The sequence below is a fragment of the Euleptes europaea genome, chromosome 4 (genome assembly GCF_029931775.1).
Source record: "Euleptes europaea isolate rEulEur1 chromosome 4, rEulEur1.hap1, whole genome shotgun sequence".
Classification (NCBI taxonomy): domain Eukaryota; kingdom Metazoa; phylum Chordata; class Lepidosauria; order Squamata; family Sphaerodactylidae; genus Euleptes; species Euleptes europaea.
The window spans coordinates 41,311,231-41,326,527 of record NC_079315.1 but is presented as its reverse complement, the minus strand read 5'-3'; the positions used below and the strand labels follow the sequence as shown (position 1 = coordinate 41,326,527).

The 15,297-nt window shown below is 45.1% G+C and overlaps 1 pseudogene; it reads right to left on the bottom strand.

Moving 5' to 3' along the window:
- Window positions 1–1,227: 1,227 nt before the first annotated feature.
- On the bottom strand, window positions 1,228–13,188 carry LOC130476969 (protein CBFA2T1-like; annotated as a pseudogene).
- Window positions 13,189–15,297: the final 2,109 nt, after the last annotated feature.

The following is a 15,297-nucleotide window of genomic DNA, read 5'->3' as shown; positions in this document are numbered from 1 at the left end:
AACACCCCAGTTATATCTCTGCCTTGTTCTCAGACTCCTATATAAGTAAGTGGTCGAAGTTAATAGGAAAATAACATCTATTGGTATTTCTTTTGACTCACTTTTTCTGCTTGGAAAAGAGCAGGTCTTTAGATTGCTGCATCAGCACTTGCTAGATATAGAAATGCAAACTTTATTTTCTTTAGTTAACAGACATTGTTCTCCCATGTTTCATGGTGTTGTCCCAGATTATAGGAACTGTAGCTGCTTACTTATCTCATTTGGAATCGCCTAATGTCCACAGAGCATTTATGCTTGCCAGGTTTAATATTCTTCCATCAGCCATTTTATATGGTAGACACAAGAGAATTCCTCTCAGTGACAGGTGTTGTCCATGCATGGTTGGGGTACTTAAACACATAATTCATATGTTACTGCACTGTAAGTTTTACTTGAGGCCGAGGAATGTTTATTTCAGTCCTTTGTTGTTGAATACTCAGAGTTTCTCAGACCAGCAGTTGGTGGTATATCTTTTATCAGACAGAATTTTTTTATTAGTCAACAAGTAGCCAGATACCTGCTAGCTGTATCAAGAATATGCAAACTGCTTGTATGCGCTCCTAGATAATGTTACTAACAATGTTATTTTAATGTTTCTATAGACTATTTGGTTTTTGTAATTTTGTTTTATAACTGTAGTGTGGTAAATACTGTATTGCCAAAAGGCAAAAGGTTCTTTTCCCTTTAGTATTTCAGAGAATTTAAGCGGTTTTATTGCCTACAAGCAATAAACAAACAAACAGAATGACAGACAAAAGAGTATTCACATCCCTTGCTCTGCACGGACCCCAAAATACAGCAGTTCGGTCTGGAATGAAAAGCAAGAAGAAGCCAGGCAGGCAGGGGGGAAGAAAGTAGCCCTCCTTCTTATAGAAAGTAATTGTGTGTGTGTGTGTGTGTGTGTCCTGCTATCTAGCAATTTGGAAGAGAGCGCTCCAAGGCCAGGAGATAAGGCTAAGGTGGCCTCCTCCGCATGCCTATTCCAGGTGCCTTACTCCCTTTTCCTCCCCATTAACCCCTTCCACCCCAGTGCTGTCATAGGACAATCTATATGAAAGTGAAGAAGCATGTGGTTCACCACTATCTCCTCATGTTACAAAGGTCTTCCGTGAGTTTTCCACTACAAATACCTAATGAAGATGCTGCTGCTTCTGAGATTCCTGATGTGAATCTAAAGGGGCTGGCTCTTCACTGATTACTACAACTGCCTTTTAAAAAATCTTCTGCATCACTGGATCGCCATATCCAGTAACGAAGTTCCTCCTGATCAGCTTCCAGACATCCCCATAGCATAGTGAGAGGTCGCCTCACTTTTTCCACCTTGTCCATGATGCAATTTAAGAGATGGTCAAAGTGTTTCCATTCCTCTGCGCAGTCTCCGCTAGCCTATAATCAATCATTTCTTCTTGATATGTACCATGCAACCCCATAAGTCTGTTTCTGCCCCTGAGGTCCCTGTAGTTGTTTTTATGTGTCCCTATAGTTGTGGGCAATGGCCATATCATCCAAATGGTAATGCTTAGGTGGAAGCAGTGGAGGGTGAGGCAGCCCATTGGACTGGTAAGACAAGCCTTTACTTGGACTGTACCTCTGGCCTGGACTAATAGTGCAGGGCTGCTTGCTTGGATGCTCTGAGTGCAAAGACTATCAAAACCATTTTCTTTCATTCTGTCCAGAGTTCACCTCTTCACATTTTCATTCACACCAAGAAGCAGCTCTAACAAGTCAACAGGTGAGATGGTGCTGGCATCCAGAAGCAGCTGCTCATGCAGGAGCTCTCACCATAATAGGGGCAGATTGGCATTCAAAAATGAGATGACCAAAGATCGCAGTGAGAAGTTAGTAGCGTCTTACAGTTTGGAATGAAATTCTTAAATTGTCAGAGTAGAATTCACAAGTCCTAGCACAAGGTTGCATACTTTCTCCCATATCCCTGGTGAAATGTCATTGCCAAACTGCTGTGAAGTTGTACAAAATCGCTTCAGTTAGCTCAGCTGCCGAGCTGCATTCCTTGGGTAGTGATTGTGTTTTCACATCCACAGGTGGCATCGTGGAATGCTTCCCAATGCAAACTTAGTGCAGGACTGAGCTTGCGCTACCCAATAGGAATGCTAGTCACCCAGAGAAACCTGGGGATTCTTTGGAATTACAGCTGTTCTCCAGACTACAGAGATCAGTTCCCCTGGAGAAAATGGATGCTTTGAAGGGTGGACTCTATAGCATTCTACCCCACTGAGGTCCCTGTCCTCCTCAGGCCCCACACCCAAAACTCCAGGAGTATCCCAACCTGGATCTGGCAACTCTATCCCCCTATCTCCTGCCAGTGGCCAGGGGGACCTGGCAACCATACTGCCAAAAGTCAGTTCTTGTGTGCTATTGTCACTGTCAAGAAACCAAATCACAGAGGATGGAAAACTTGATGGAGGCCATTTTAAATTTCTAACAAGGGCTAATATGGTGTATATACACACAAGCCTTTCTCCTGGTCAATCTGGCACCCTGAAGCAAGTGCTATAAGAAGCAAGACCTAAAGTGGTCATATTACCAATGACATATTGCATAAAGCATCTTGCCAGAGCCTAATAAACTGGCACGAATACTAACAATGAAGTACAACCAATGAAGAAATATAACAGAGGTAGGGAAGCTGCATGCTTCAATTGTCACTGCAATTAATAAATCAGTGGAATATATGTGCCCCAACCTGACAATCTGGACATATGTGCAGACAGTAGATGCTGGTACCTAACTAGATACGAACACACTTCAGGAGGCTACTCCAGTACCTGCTGAATTTGATGGATGTGTCTAATGTGCCGGGGAATGAATCTCCATCTGGGGCTTCTAATCTCATAAAACTAGAGCTGAATCAAAGCCATTATTTAAATTTTGCCATGAAATGAAGTTTCAAATCTAGCTAATGAAGACCACTGAGGATTAAATGAACTAATTCTTTGTTTATTTTGATACACTTCAATATCAGATGTTATTTTTAATATTTGTGCTAAACCCCAAGATTTTTTGGAACTAGTAATCAAATGGCAATATTCAAAGATTTTATTCTAGATGCATTTCTGGTGATGTGGAAGAGATGACAAGATATATTCATACAGCTGATGTATAATTTTGTTGCACTCCTTATGTCTGAATTTACTCTGTGTGGAGACAGAAAAAGGAAAATATAGAAAGATAAGGTATTTGGGGTGAAAGACCTTATATCATCAACTCAAAACAGGTTATTTTAATGCATAATTTTACTGACTTCTGTGTGCAGGCCTCCCTGTCAAATCTATTTTGCACAAATCAGTTTAAACAATCTGTCAAGGTATCTGTCAGCTTAGGAGGCCTCAGAAACAGGAGCTATTAAGAATGAAACTCAGATCTTCTGTTCAATGCCATAATCACCCTCACAGCCAACTACACAAAAATATTAAAGAAAAAATTAATTGATTTATGAATGAGTTCCCTTTTTCCCCTTCTCATACTTTCTGCCTCCATGTTCAACCTTTACATGATGAGCAGATGCCAGTAGAAATTTGGCATATATAGTAGAAAGTTACTGGGAGACATTTTCTATAATAATGCCCAGTATCTCTGCAAGATTGTCTTATTTGTCCACTTGTGCTTTTGAACTTTGGGATAAATACTTTCAGAAAGCTATGGGGAAGGCCATACATTTGGACTGGAAATCTGCTACCTTTCATTTGAGAGAGAAAGAGAGACTTCCCAAATGCATCTTTGCCCTAGGAGATACATAGGAAAACTTCACCATCATTGCCTTTGTGACATCAATAACCATTACATCAACCCCACTGACCATCTCAGTTTGATCTACTTGTCTAGCAACCAAAAGCCAAAGACTTTGGTGAGCTGTCAGTAGGGCTGTTGAAAAACAAATTCGGTAAAATTTGGATTTGGCAAAATTCGGCCCATTTTCATTCGGGAAATGCTAAGGTCTGAACTCCCTCGATTCGGATCCGTGCAATTCGGTGCAAGATTCAGAGTTCGAGGGAAAATTCGGCCATTTAAAGCCATTAAAAACACAATCGCTCCTTTTTGCGGCTCTGGGGGGGCATGTTTGGAGGTAGATGTCCCAAACTTTCAGCGTAGCTTGAAGGGACCCTTCTTGCAATAACCCCCAAGTTTGGTGATGATTGGGGCAGGGGGTCCCAAGTTATGGGGCCCGGAAGGGGTCCCCCCATCTGCCCATTGCAAAAAAGCCATCACAAACACATTTGCGGCTTTCTGTGGCTCCGGAGGGGGCCTTTTTGGAGGTAGAGGCCCCAAACTTTCAGGGTAGCTTGAGGGGACCCTTCTTGGTGACAATTGGGGCAGGGGGTCCCGAGTTATGGGGCCCGGAAGGGTTCCCCCCCTCCGCCCATTGGAATGAATAGAAATAAATAGACCATTAGGACTCAGAGATTGCAAAACCATGCAAAGCAGCACGTGACGTGACCTTGGGAGTTTGCAAACCATGGAAAGGGACAGAGGCGTGCTAGCTATGCATAAGGAGCAGGTGGGGTGGAATTTCCCCTTTTGCATCGGACTCGGGAGTCAGGAGTCTCGGGACCAGGCAAATGCATTGTTTAAGTCACAATTTGAAAACCAGTTTTGAGCGAGCATCAAAATAGACCTAACCGATCTTATGAATGAGGGAAAACAAAACTCTGAGTTGTCTTTTAAGTTCTAAACACTCTTTATCAAACCATGGACATGGCTTGGGAGAGCCGGTCTGTACAGGCTCCGCCAATGAAGAGCAAAGCAGCTCAGTCTGGGCAAATGACAAAAGTATCTCAGAGTGAGAATCAGAATTCAAAATCATAATTCTCTGAGTAAGAAGTATCTCAGAATAGAGAAGAGAGGAAAAAGATTCCCCCAAGGATTCAGACCACTTGATTCTTTTAAGAATCATATATGACTGTGAATTAACTAATGATTTAACAAGGGCTAAAAAACAAGGGTGGCAAATACCACAGTCGATCACACTTCTCCCTTGACGGGAGTTAAATGTGAAAAATGAGAGGATGGAAATTGTATCAAGCCATTAAGAGTTAACAAATTCTGAGCAATACAGAACTCAATTAGTTTGTACCCCACATTATTAGAGCATGTATCCTGTGAGTAGTGGGGAAAACCTAGCTGCGGGGGTAAAGGTTCAGAGTTAATCAGACCCAGAGCAGATGCCCAAAACAAGGGGTTGGAACCAATTCTTGCATTAAAATAACCCAAAAGAAACACAGGAATCTCAGGGTGTTTATGGACGATATCAAAAACAAAATTAGACAAATTTAACCAATTGGTATCTAAAGAGTTGTCATTACCAAAAAAAAAAGGAAGATACACATTGATTAAAATAAGACATGGTGAGGAGAAGGACAAGAGGACCGCATGTGCAATATGATTACAGTTCCCAAGTAGCTCAGATCTCAAAAATACTTTTTGTTTAATTAATATTGCTAAACCTGCTTTGAAGCGACCCCTTGAATTTTCTCGATGAGCTGGAAGAGAATAGGAGTCAAAACCCTTAATACTCAAATTTTCTATCATCCATGTCTCCTGTAAACACACGCAATCAAAGGCCCCTAAGTAATTGATAAAGTCAAGATCATTTTTTTTCTTGTTCCAGCCCGCGATATTCCAAGAGGCGGTTGAACATAACAGGCAGAATGAGAATTAAATAGTCAATCCCTTTCCTCGATAATATCCAGCCTCTTATGTGGGTCTTGGAAGATACAGCCATTTGCACTTGGAGGGGGCTCTGGAACTGATAAAACAACAGTAGGACCTGAAGGCACTGGAAGGGTGTGACCCAGAGAAGAATTGTCCATTTGATCCACACTTGCCTGTGGCAGAGAAGTTTGGGGGATAGGGCAGACACTGCAGTTAAACCAGTCTCTTTAGGAGACAAGGGAATAGACGAAGTAGAGGAGGCTTTATACTCTCGCAGACATTGAACAGTATTTTCCAATCTGTCGATAACATCCTGCTGTTCCATGGGTAAAAGATTCCCAAAAATAAGGAAATAAGAGTCATCCTTAAAATCACAGTCCCCCGGTAGCATCATATCCTTTGGCATTACAGACTGAGCTAGGGGCGGAGAAATTAAATTAGGGTTAAGAGGAGCACTTAATGACAGTTGAGGAGGAACAAAAGTATCCATTAAGGACATGGCTTTGCCTGTCTCCATTGGAACATCCTAGTTTCTGTCTGTTGGTATCGTGGAGCTCAGACCAGTAACAGAAGCTTTCCTTCTCCCATAAGACTTTAGAAGCGGTTGGATCACTGGATCATTAAACACTCTTGAGAGCTGGATTCCAAATTTGGCCAAAAGCTGTCTCCGACGCATAAGTTTTACTGGAATACTTGAGTTCTTGAAATATTCAATAATAATTCCACTCTACAAGAAAGGGGATCCTAAAATACCAGACAACTATCGCCCTATTAGTCTCTTATCCGTAACTGGCAAATTATATGCGAAACATCTAGAACTGTGCTTGCGCAGCTGGGTAAAGGACAACAATATTATTGGACTTGAACAGATTGGATTCTCTAAAAATAAATCAACCTTGGACCATTGTTTAACTTTATTAACCCTGGCTGAGAAATATATGAAAATTGGCACGAAGAAACTTTACGTTGCTTTTATTGATTTAAAAAGTGCATTTGACTCAGTTATAAGAGACAAACTCTGGGCTAAGTTGAGCAATCTAGGAATAGATCAGCGCCTTTTAATCCTTTTGAGGAAACTTCACATTGGTACGTTGTGCCGGGTCAAATTTTCTTCAAATGGTTTTCTCACTGACAAAATCCCACCCAACAATGGTGTAAAACAAGGGTGTGTCTTTGCTCCCCTTCTTTTTAATTTATTTCTTTCTGATCTTCCTGGAGCGTTGGAGTCTGTGGACGGCCATCCTCCCAGATTAGGTGGCAGAGCAGTGCCTTTCCTTTTATACGCAGATGATACAGCAATTCTATCTTTTACCAAAGTTGGCCTTCAGTGTTATTTGATGGCCTTTGAGAAATACTGCAATCTTAATGAGCTCAAAATTAGTTATTCCAAGTCCAATGTTATGGTTTTTAATAGAAAGTGGGTCTCCTATAGATGGCATATTGGTAAGAATAAGATCCAACAAGTTAAGTGTTATAAATATTTGGGTGTTACATTTAATTTTAACCTTCAATGGGCAACTCATAGGAGAAGGTCTATTAATTTGGGGAAATTGTCTTCCAATCAATTAAAATCATTCTTTTTTTCCAAAGGAAATCAATTTGTTCCTGCCGCTGTTAAAGTTTCTAACTCTAAAATTTTACCTCAGGTTCTTTATGGGGTTCCTATATGGTTTAACACTTTTAATCGTGAAGTGGAGGCGATTCAAGCATCCTTTTTTAGACAAATTATGGGATTCCCGAACTGTGTTTCTTATTATGCATTGTGTTCTGAATTAGGATTAAATTTAATTGAAACTAAGGGTGTTAATTATTTGTTATTGGCTTAAACTGTATTTTAATACTGATGATGGTTCACTTCTGGTTTTTTTATTAAAGGAAATTTATAATACCTCTTGGGATCATAAACTTCAATCTAAAATAAGATCCATTGGCATTTCCCTGGAGAAGTTAACTTTCTCCTCGGAAGTTTATATTTTTAGGACAATTAAACAGAGGCTTCTAGATATTGAACTTCAAAAAATGCAGCCTTCTCAACCCCCTGTCTGTTCATCAGCTATACTAAAATTTAAGAATGTTGTGGGATATATCCCCCATTATCTATACAATCTTGATAGTCCTAGCCATTGCAGAGTTTTTTCTCTTGCGCGAGTAAATGCCTTTCCATCGAAGTTGTTATATGGAAGGTTTCAAAATATTCCTAAACATGAACGGAAATGTGAATGTGGCTCTAACTCTTTGGACTCAATCGAGCACATATTGTGTCCCGTGCCCGGGCCAGCCCCGGCCGCGGGACTGCCCGGCGGTGTCCTGGCCGGGCGGGAGGAACGGGCCGAAGGGGCAGGGCCGACTGCTCCGCGGCCCGCGAGGGCCCAGGGGAGAGCGCGGTCCTGGCCGGGAGGGCTGGGGCTGAGAGGCGCGGCGATGCCGCCCCGAGGCGGCGGGGACCGCGAAGAGGCGGGGCCAACTGCTCCGCGGCCCGTGAGGGCCCAGGGGAGAGCGCGGTCCTGGCCGGACGGGCTGGGGCTGAGCGGCGTGGCGCTGTGACCCGGGGGCAGCGGGCGCCGCAGGTCGCTGACGCCACGGCCCGCGCAGGAGTCCCTGACTCTGCCACGGCCCCACCCGGCTCGGAGAGAGTCGAGGGGGAGGAGGCGGAGGACCAGGCAGGCGCGGGCGGGGGAGGCGGAGCGGTAGCCGCCAATCAGCTGCGGTGGGATCCCGACCCACCTGAAAGGGGGGACGGGCTGACAGGGCCAGGAGGGGCCGATTGGTGGCGCCCCGGCCCGGTAGGGAGGGAGGATGGGGAAGGGGCGGAGAGAAGGGGGGCCTGGCCTATATGACGAGGAGGGTGGTGGAGGCCAGGGGGGAAGAGGCGGCGGTCATCTGTGGAGCAGGTTGCTCGGCGGAGCAGGGACCGACCGTGAGGCTAAAGAGAAGGGCCAGGTTGCCCTCGAGGAGCCTATTCTGAGGCCAAGGAAACCCCCTCTGGGTCAAGTTGGCCAGGCCACGGGGCAAGCAGGCGGGGGTCCAAGGGACGACTCCTCACATATTGCTAGATTGCTCACTATACGCATCCGCTAGGAAGAAATGGTTAAATACTTGGATACATTCTAAATATTGTCTTCCTAATAAAATAAAATGTCAAATTTTATTGAACGATACAACAGGAGAGATCACTGTGGTGGTGGCCAATTTCTTAGTCGATGTGTTAAGAATGAAAAATTTGGGAAACTCTGTGTTATGATTTTATGTTTATTTTAGCTTTTTTTAGCTGATAGTAGTATTTATACTGTTTTTTTCCCTCCTCTTTGTAATATTGGATATGCCATTAAAGGTTTATTGAATTAAATTGAATTAAATTGAATGAGGGAAAACCTGAGGACACACAACTGAAGCCCCCCCTCAAACCAGGGAGAGAGAGAGGCAAGCAGGCACACACACCCCCAGGCAGAATGGGCGGAAAAAAACCCCTCTCAAACCAGTACGGCTTGGCCCCAAATGGGGAAAAAACCAAGGAGGAGGAGGTGCGGGTGCTGAGCAGCGCCGAAGAGAGACTCACGCAAGCCACACCGTCGCACTCAACCCCATGCTAGGGGCAAAAAACAAAAGAACAGCACAGCACACACTCCCACAGAGGCAAGCGGGCACACATCCTCTGCAGAACGGGCGAAGCCCCCCCCCCTCAAACCAGTACAGCTCTGCTCAACCCCAAATGAGAAAAAAAACCAAGGAAGAGGAGGCGCAGCCTGGGTGCCAAGCGGAGAGAGACTCGCTAGCCGCCACACAGACTCAACTTTAAACTTTAAAAGCAGAACACACACTCCCACAGAGGCAAGCGGGCACACACCCCTTGGCAGAATGGACGAAAGCCCTTTTTGGCTCCCCCCATCCACAGAAACTGCTCCCCCCCCCACACACACAGACTCTGCTTTCCCCCCACACACACACACACAGGAGAAAAGGTATAGAGAAAAAACCCAAAATCAAACTGTGTGGATGTCTTCCAGCAGGAGCACGGAGGACAAGAAAATCCAATCCTATTCCGGTAAGCACCAGCCGCTTGCCCCAGTCAGGAATCGGATCTTTCAGCAGCACCACCACCAAATTGGAAGGCAATGAATACAGTTGGGACGGGAGGGGAGGGACAGGAGTTTTTAGATTCTTCTCCTGGCCTTTTCAAAAGTGAGAATCCCTGCTCTGATTGGCCAGGAGAAGACCCAGCTTGGCCACCATTGGCCGTGGGAGAATGCTGCTTACTAACTGACGGTTTTGCTGTTGATTCTGAGCCCCCAAATTTGCCAAATTTATTTGGCGCGCCCCAAACTCGCCGAATTCGGCTCGTTGTTTTCCCGCCTTTTTTTGAATTCAGTTCCATTTGAACTGAAAACCGCCAAATTGGGGAAAATTCGGCTGTTTTTCGGTTCGGGATGAACCGAATCGATAGCCCTAGCTGTCAGTGGATCAGTTACCTCAGTGGAAATACATCTCCTACAAAGAGCTTCAGTGCTTTAGGGGAATAATCACTGCATTTGTTACATCAAGAACCATGATATTAATACGAAACCTCATATGGATTTTATGCCCAAGAGACAAAACTGCAAATGCTTAGGGCCCAATACCATGGTAAACAACAAACAGTATTTGTCAACCCACACAACTACAGCCTATCTTTATGGCATCGTTTTTGTACTTATTCCCACCATTTGGAAGGTATTTCACAAGTTACATAGAGTTGACATCACATAGCTATCTCATCTCTTTACTTAGGAAAAGTCCTCAGACTTCCTGTATTTGGATTTACTATTTCACATGAGATAGATTCAGACTACTGTAGCTGCCAACAAACTTTGATAATGCTCATTTTATATACTTATTTATATTCTATAAAATATTTAAAGAATGTGTGTCAGCGGTGCCACTTTCCCAGAAAAACATATATCCAATTAGCATTATAAATGTTAAACTCTTCCAAAAAAATATCGATAGTATAGATAATTTATTCAGAGAGGAGGCTGTTAATCTTGCTCTTAAGACATCAGAATGAATTAATGCCAAGATTCATCAGAAGAGAATGTGCAGTGCAATTTTATAACTGAGAAAGGCCCAGGATGCATGCCAAATTGGGGAAAGAGGGTGGTGGTGCGGGATGTATACTGTGAAAAAAGAAAATTATTGCAAAACTACTTTTTTCTGGTAGAGAATCTAAACAAAGTGAGCCACAAATGCAAGTGCAAGCTGAACATCTGCATGGATGGTTTATTATAAAACACCCTTGGGTACTATCAAAAGGTTAATGTATCATACCAAACTTCTCTTAAGTCATACACTCTTGCATAGAGACACTTGAATTGTGCTTTATCACATTCGTTTTCCAGATTAAGGGTGTCTGGTATTAAACAACCAGGGGAATACCATGGGATTTCCGTGAATGGAGGCATAATTCATAAGCATTATCACAAGGAAAGTTATTAGTTGCTTATTCATTCTGTAACTGACTTTTTTTGCCATGAAGTCACAGCTGACATGGTGACCCCTGGTGGGGTTTCCAAGGCAAGAGACATTCACAGGTGGTTTGCCATTGCCTGCGTCTGCATCATGACCCTGGTGTTCCTTGGAGGTCTCCCATCCAAACACTTGCCACGGCCAACCCTGCTTAGCTTCGGAGATTTGAAGAGTTCAGGCTAGTTTTGGCTATCTGGGGCAGGGCTGTAACTGACTACCTGGTGTTATTCTTTTATTGATATTTTTGTCAAGTTATTACTGTGAGTATTGAGCTGGTTTTGTGGGACTAGAAAGCAGGATCCCCTCAATCAAGTTTGAGTTGTTTCATTTTCTGAACCTGTGGGTGAATTCCCAAGTGATCCAGTTCTTATCCACGAAACTGGTCTGGCCACATCTTTAGGCACAGGTTGGGATGGGGACTTCAGAAAAATATTGGACCAGAGGTCCACCTTCAGGCAGTGCTGAGGTTCTCCTAAGGGAATGCAGATTCATCCTGAAGCATTTCCTTATTTCATAGTTGTGGCACTCCTCCTCTTTACCCCATCTGTGGTCGGGTACAGGTTGGCGCTATGTCGGAGCCAGTGTCCCAAAGTTTGCCCCAGCCCCTCTCGCATGGCCCAGCAAAGCCTCAGACAGGGAGTTTTGGGACCACTCATCCCTCCCACACTCCCTTCTTGCTGAAGGACATCAAGCCAACAACCTTGCATTCCTTCAGTCCCTCCCCCTCGGCTGCTGATTTGGCCACCCTTTTATCCTCTGCTTCCCATCACCTGTTCAACCCACCAATTTCCTGCTCCCGCCCTCCTTCCCCACGAGTGGAGGAAGTCCATTCCCTCCCTCCACCTTACTCGTGGCTTTTCCTCATCTTCCGCGTCAGCCGGTACTGCCCCAGCTGATCGCCTGGGTGGTGCCCCTTTCCATCATTTCCCTGCCTTGCTGCATGCCATGGCCCTGGCTCCCATGGCCTCTCACCCCTGCGGGGGTCCACTGGCCCAACCCCCACCAGCTGCTGCCATATTCCCCGGTGCTGCTGTGTCTGTGTTTCTCCCTTTCTCTCCCGTCCCCTGCCGCATCTCTGGATAGGGTCCCCGCCGCAGCGCCACCGCACCACGGCTTGGAGCTGTGAAACCTCCCATCTGGGATGCCACCTCCTTCCCCAGTGTTGGCTCACACGTCGCCCCCGCTGCGCCCTCCAGCTGGCAGACAGGCGTTCATGTTGGCAACTTGTTGTTCATGTTCATGTTGGCAACTTGGCGGGCAATAGGTGGGTGTATCATGAATATGGAGCTGGGCTATCTAAGAATGCCATCAGCTCTCTCCCACTGAGGCGGACGGAGACCACTAATGGCACTGGCTTGTGCCTCCTTCTCACCAGAGGCCATAATTCCTCTGCTCCCCAGTCACATTCCATTATGGGGCACTCCCACCGGAAGTGCCCCCACTTTCCACAGGTGAAGCACAGCACTACGTTCCCACTCTCTGAGAGTCTCAGGGTCTGGGGCCAGTCATCTTGGAGGCTCCAGCCACCGCCTGTGGAGGCACCCACTGCGGTCTCGTCCCTTACCCAGGCCTGGGGAATCGGGGTCCCGGCCGTGCTCATCCTCCCAAACTGGGGTCAGTTTTACTCACCGCTCTCCCTTGGGGTACCCCTGTCTCGGACCGTCCTTCCTGGCCTTCTGTGGCTATCACATTCTCTAGGAGAGTCGTCACCACAAGCAAGTCTCCCGGTTTGTTATAGGACATCCATTCTCGGGCACGAGGAGGCACAACTGTCATCAGATGTTCCATAACCACCAGATCGGCTACCCTTTTGGCTTCCAGGTTGGCAGGAGTCAACCTCCGGTAGGCCAGATCCTGCAATTTAATCACGAAGGCCCAGGGTGGGTCCGTGTGTTTCCAGGCCATGGAGCAGAATCTCTGGTGGTAGGTTTCTGGTGACATTCTCACCATGCTCAAGAATGGCTTTCTTAATCCAGTCATAATCGGCTGCTACCATCTTCGGCAAGGCCTTCACTGTTGCTTGGGTGGGCCCGATGAGGTAGGGCCCCAGGAGGAATGCCCACTTGTCCCTTGGCCACTCTGCCACAAGTCACAGCTAAACAAAGCATGCTGAAGAGTGTCTATTTGGCCAGAACCACATTGACATACTCTCTCGCAATACAGTACCCTATTTAAAGGTAAGGTAAAGGTCCCCTGTGCACGCACCGGGTCATTCCTGACCCATGGGGTGATGTCACATCCCGATGTTTACTAGGCAGACTTTGTTTACGGGGTGGTTTGCCAGTGCCTTCCCCAGTCACCTTCCCTTTACCCCCAACAAGCTGGATACTCATTTTACCAACCTCGGAAGGTTGGAAGGCTGAGTTAACCTTGAGCCAGCTACCTGAAACCAACTTCCGTCGGGATCGAACTCAGGTCATGAGCAGAGCTTCTGACTGCAGTACTGCAGCTTACCACTTTGCACCACAGGGCTCCTGTTCAAACGACCTATTAATTCCCCTGATGGAATGGCATTCAGTCCAGCCAACATAAATAGTTGTCTGTATCACAGGATTATCAGAAAATCAAAATACATTGGGAGGGATTGCAGCAAGTTTAGACCTAGGTATAGAGATGAGCACACTCTATGTCCTCTAGTTTTAGTACTTCCAGAATCCAGTTTTTGCAAGCAGCTCAAGATGGAGGTAAGAGCTGCCGATGGCCTATGCTTTTTTAGGTCAGAAAGAGAGATTCCTAAAGACTGGATATGACATTCAACCAGTTTACTCCATGGGGTTTGATAAGAGTCAGCTTGGAGAAGATGTAAATATCCATTCAACTCCATGGAGAAATAAATCTTAACCCAGAATCTAAAGGTCGCAGCCCAAATCCGAGCTTCAAGGCCCAGTTGTGCATGCAATGATACCCCAGCAACACAGTTAGCAGCACCAGTAATTTTATGAAGAAATTAATTCAGAAGGGAATCAACAGATTCTCCACAGGCTTTGACCCAGATAGGCGCACCATATAGAAACTGTGATCCTACTTTACTGTTAAAAAGTAATGGCAGCAGGAATGTATTGACCACCTTTAGAATAGAAAAATCGGATTATTGCCTTTATGGCAGTGAGCACTTTGGTCCGTGCATTTCTGATATAAGTTGTCCAGAGCATATTGGACTGAAAGTAAACTCCAAAATATTTGAACTGAGTGACCTGGTCAATGAGGTTGCCATTTACACACCAAAGATGTCTCAGCTGGTGTGAGGACATAGAGAACTGCATCACTTTAGATTTATTATAATTTATAGTCAAGCCCTCTGAGCAGCAAAAGCGCTCAGGAGTCAACGTAGACCCACTGGAGATCTAGAGAGTAGCAGTGTATCGTCAGCATACGGTAGGAGTGAAATAGGAGTTTGCACCAATATAGGGGGATGAAACTGTTGGTTATTGGCCATGTCATTGATATAGAGATTAAACAGTGTATGGGGCCAGCAGACATCCCTGTTTTACTTCCCTTTGTATAGAGAAGGAATTAGACAGATGTCCTTCTGAACTACAGTGGACCAGGGCAACTGAAGATTCGTATAGTTTTTGTATTAGCCACAGGAGTCTTCGGTCAATTGTAGTCCTCCCTAATTTTCCCCATAGACTCTTCCTGGGGACTGAATCAAAGGCTGTTTGCAGATCGACAAAGGCCACATACTGGTATCCTTTTGTAACAGCCATGTATTTCTTAGCTAGATGATATAGCAGCATGCAGTGATCGTTGGTTGATCATCCTTTAATAAAGCCTGCCTGCTCTGGACCAATAATGTTCTCTCTAGAGATCCAATCAAGTAAGCAACGCAGCAGGACAGAAGCATAAATTTTCTCCAGTACGAATAGTAGACTGATGGGCCAGTAGTTACTCAGATCATTTTTATCCTCTTTCTTATGGATAGGGACAATTATTGCCCTTCGCCATATGCTAGGGATTTGACTTGTTTGGTTAACGACAATAAAGATAGGTGCCAATATATCACACCACCCGTGTAGATTAGCCAGAAAGAATTCAAGTGGAACTAAATCCAGCCCAGGTGCTCTACCTCTTTTCATCCCCCTGATGACT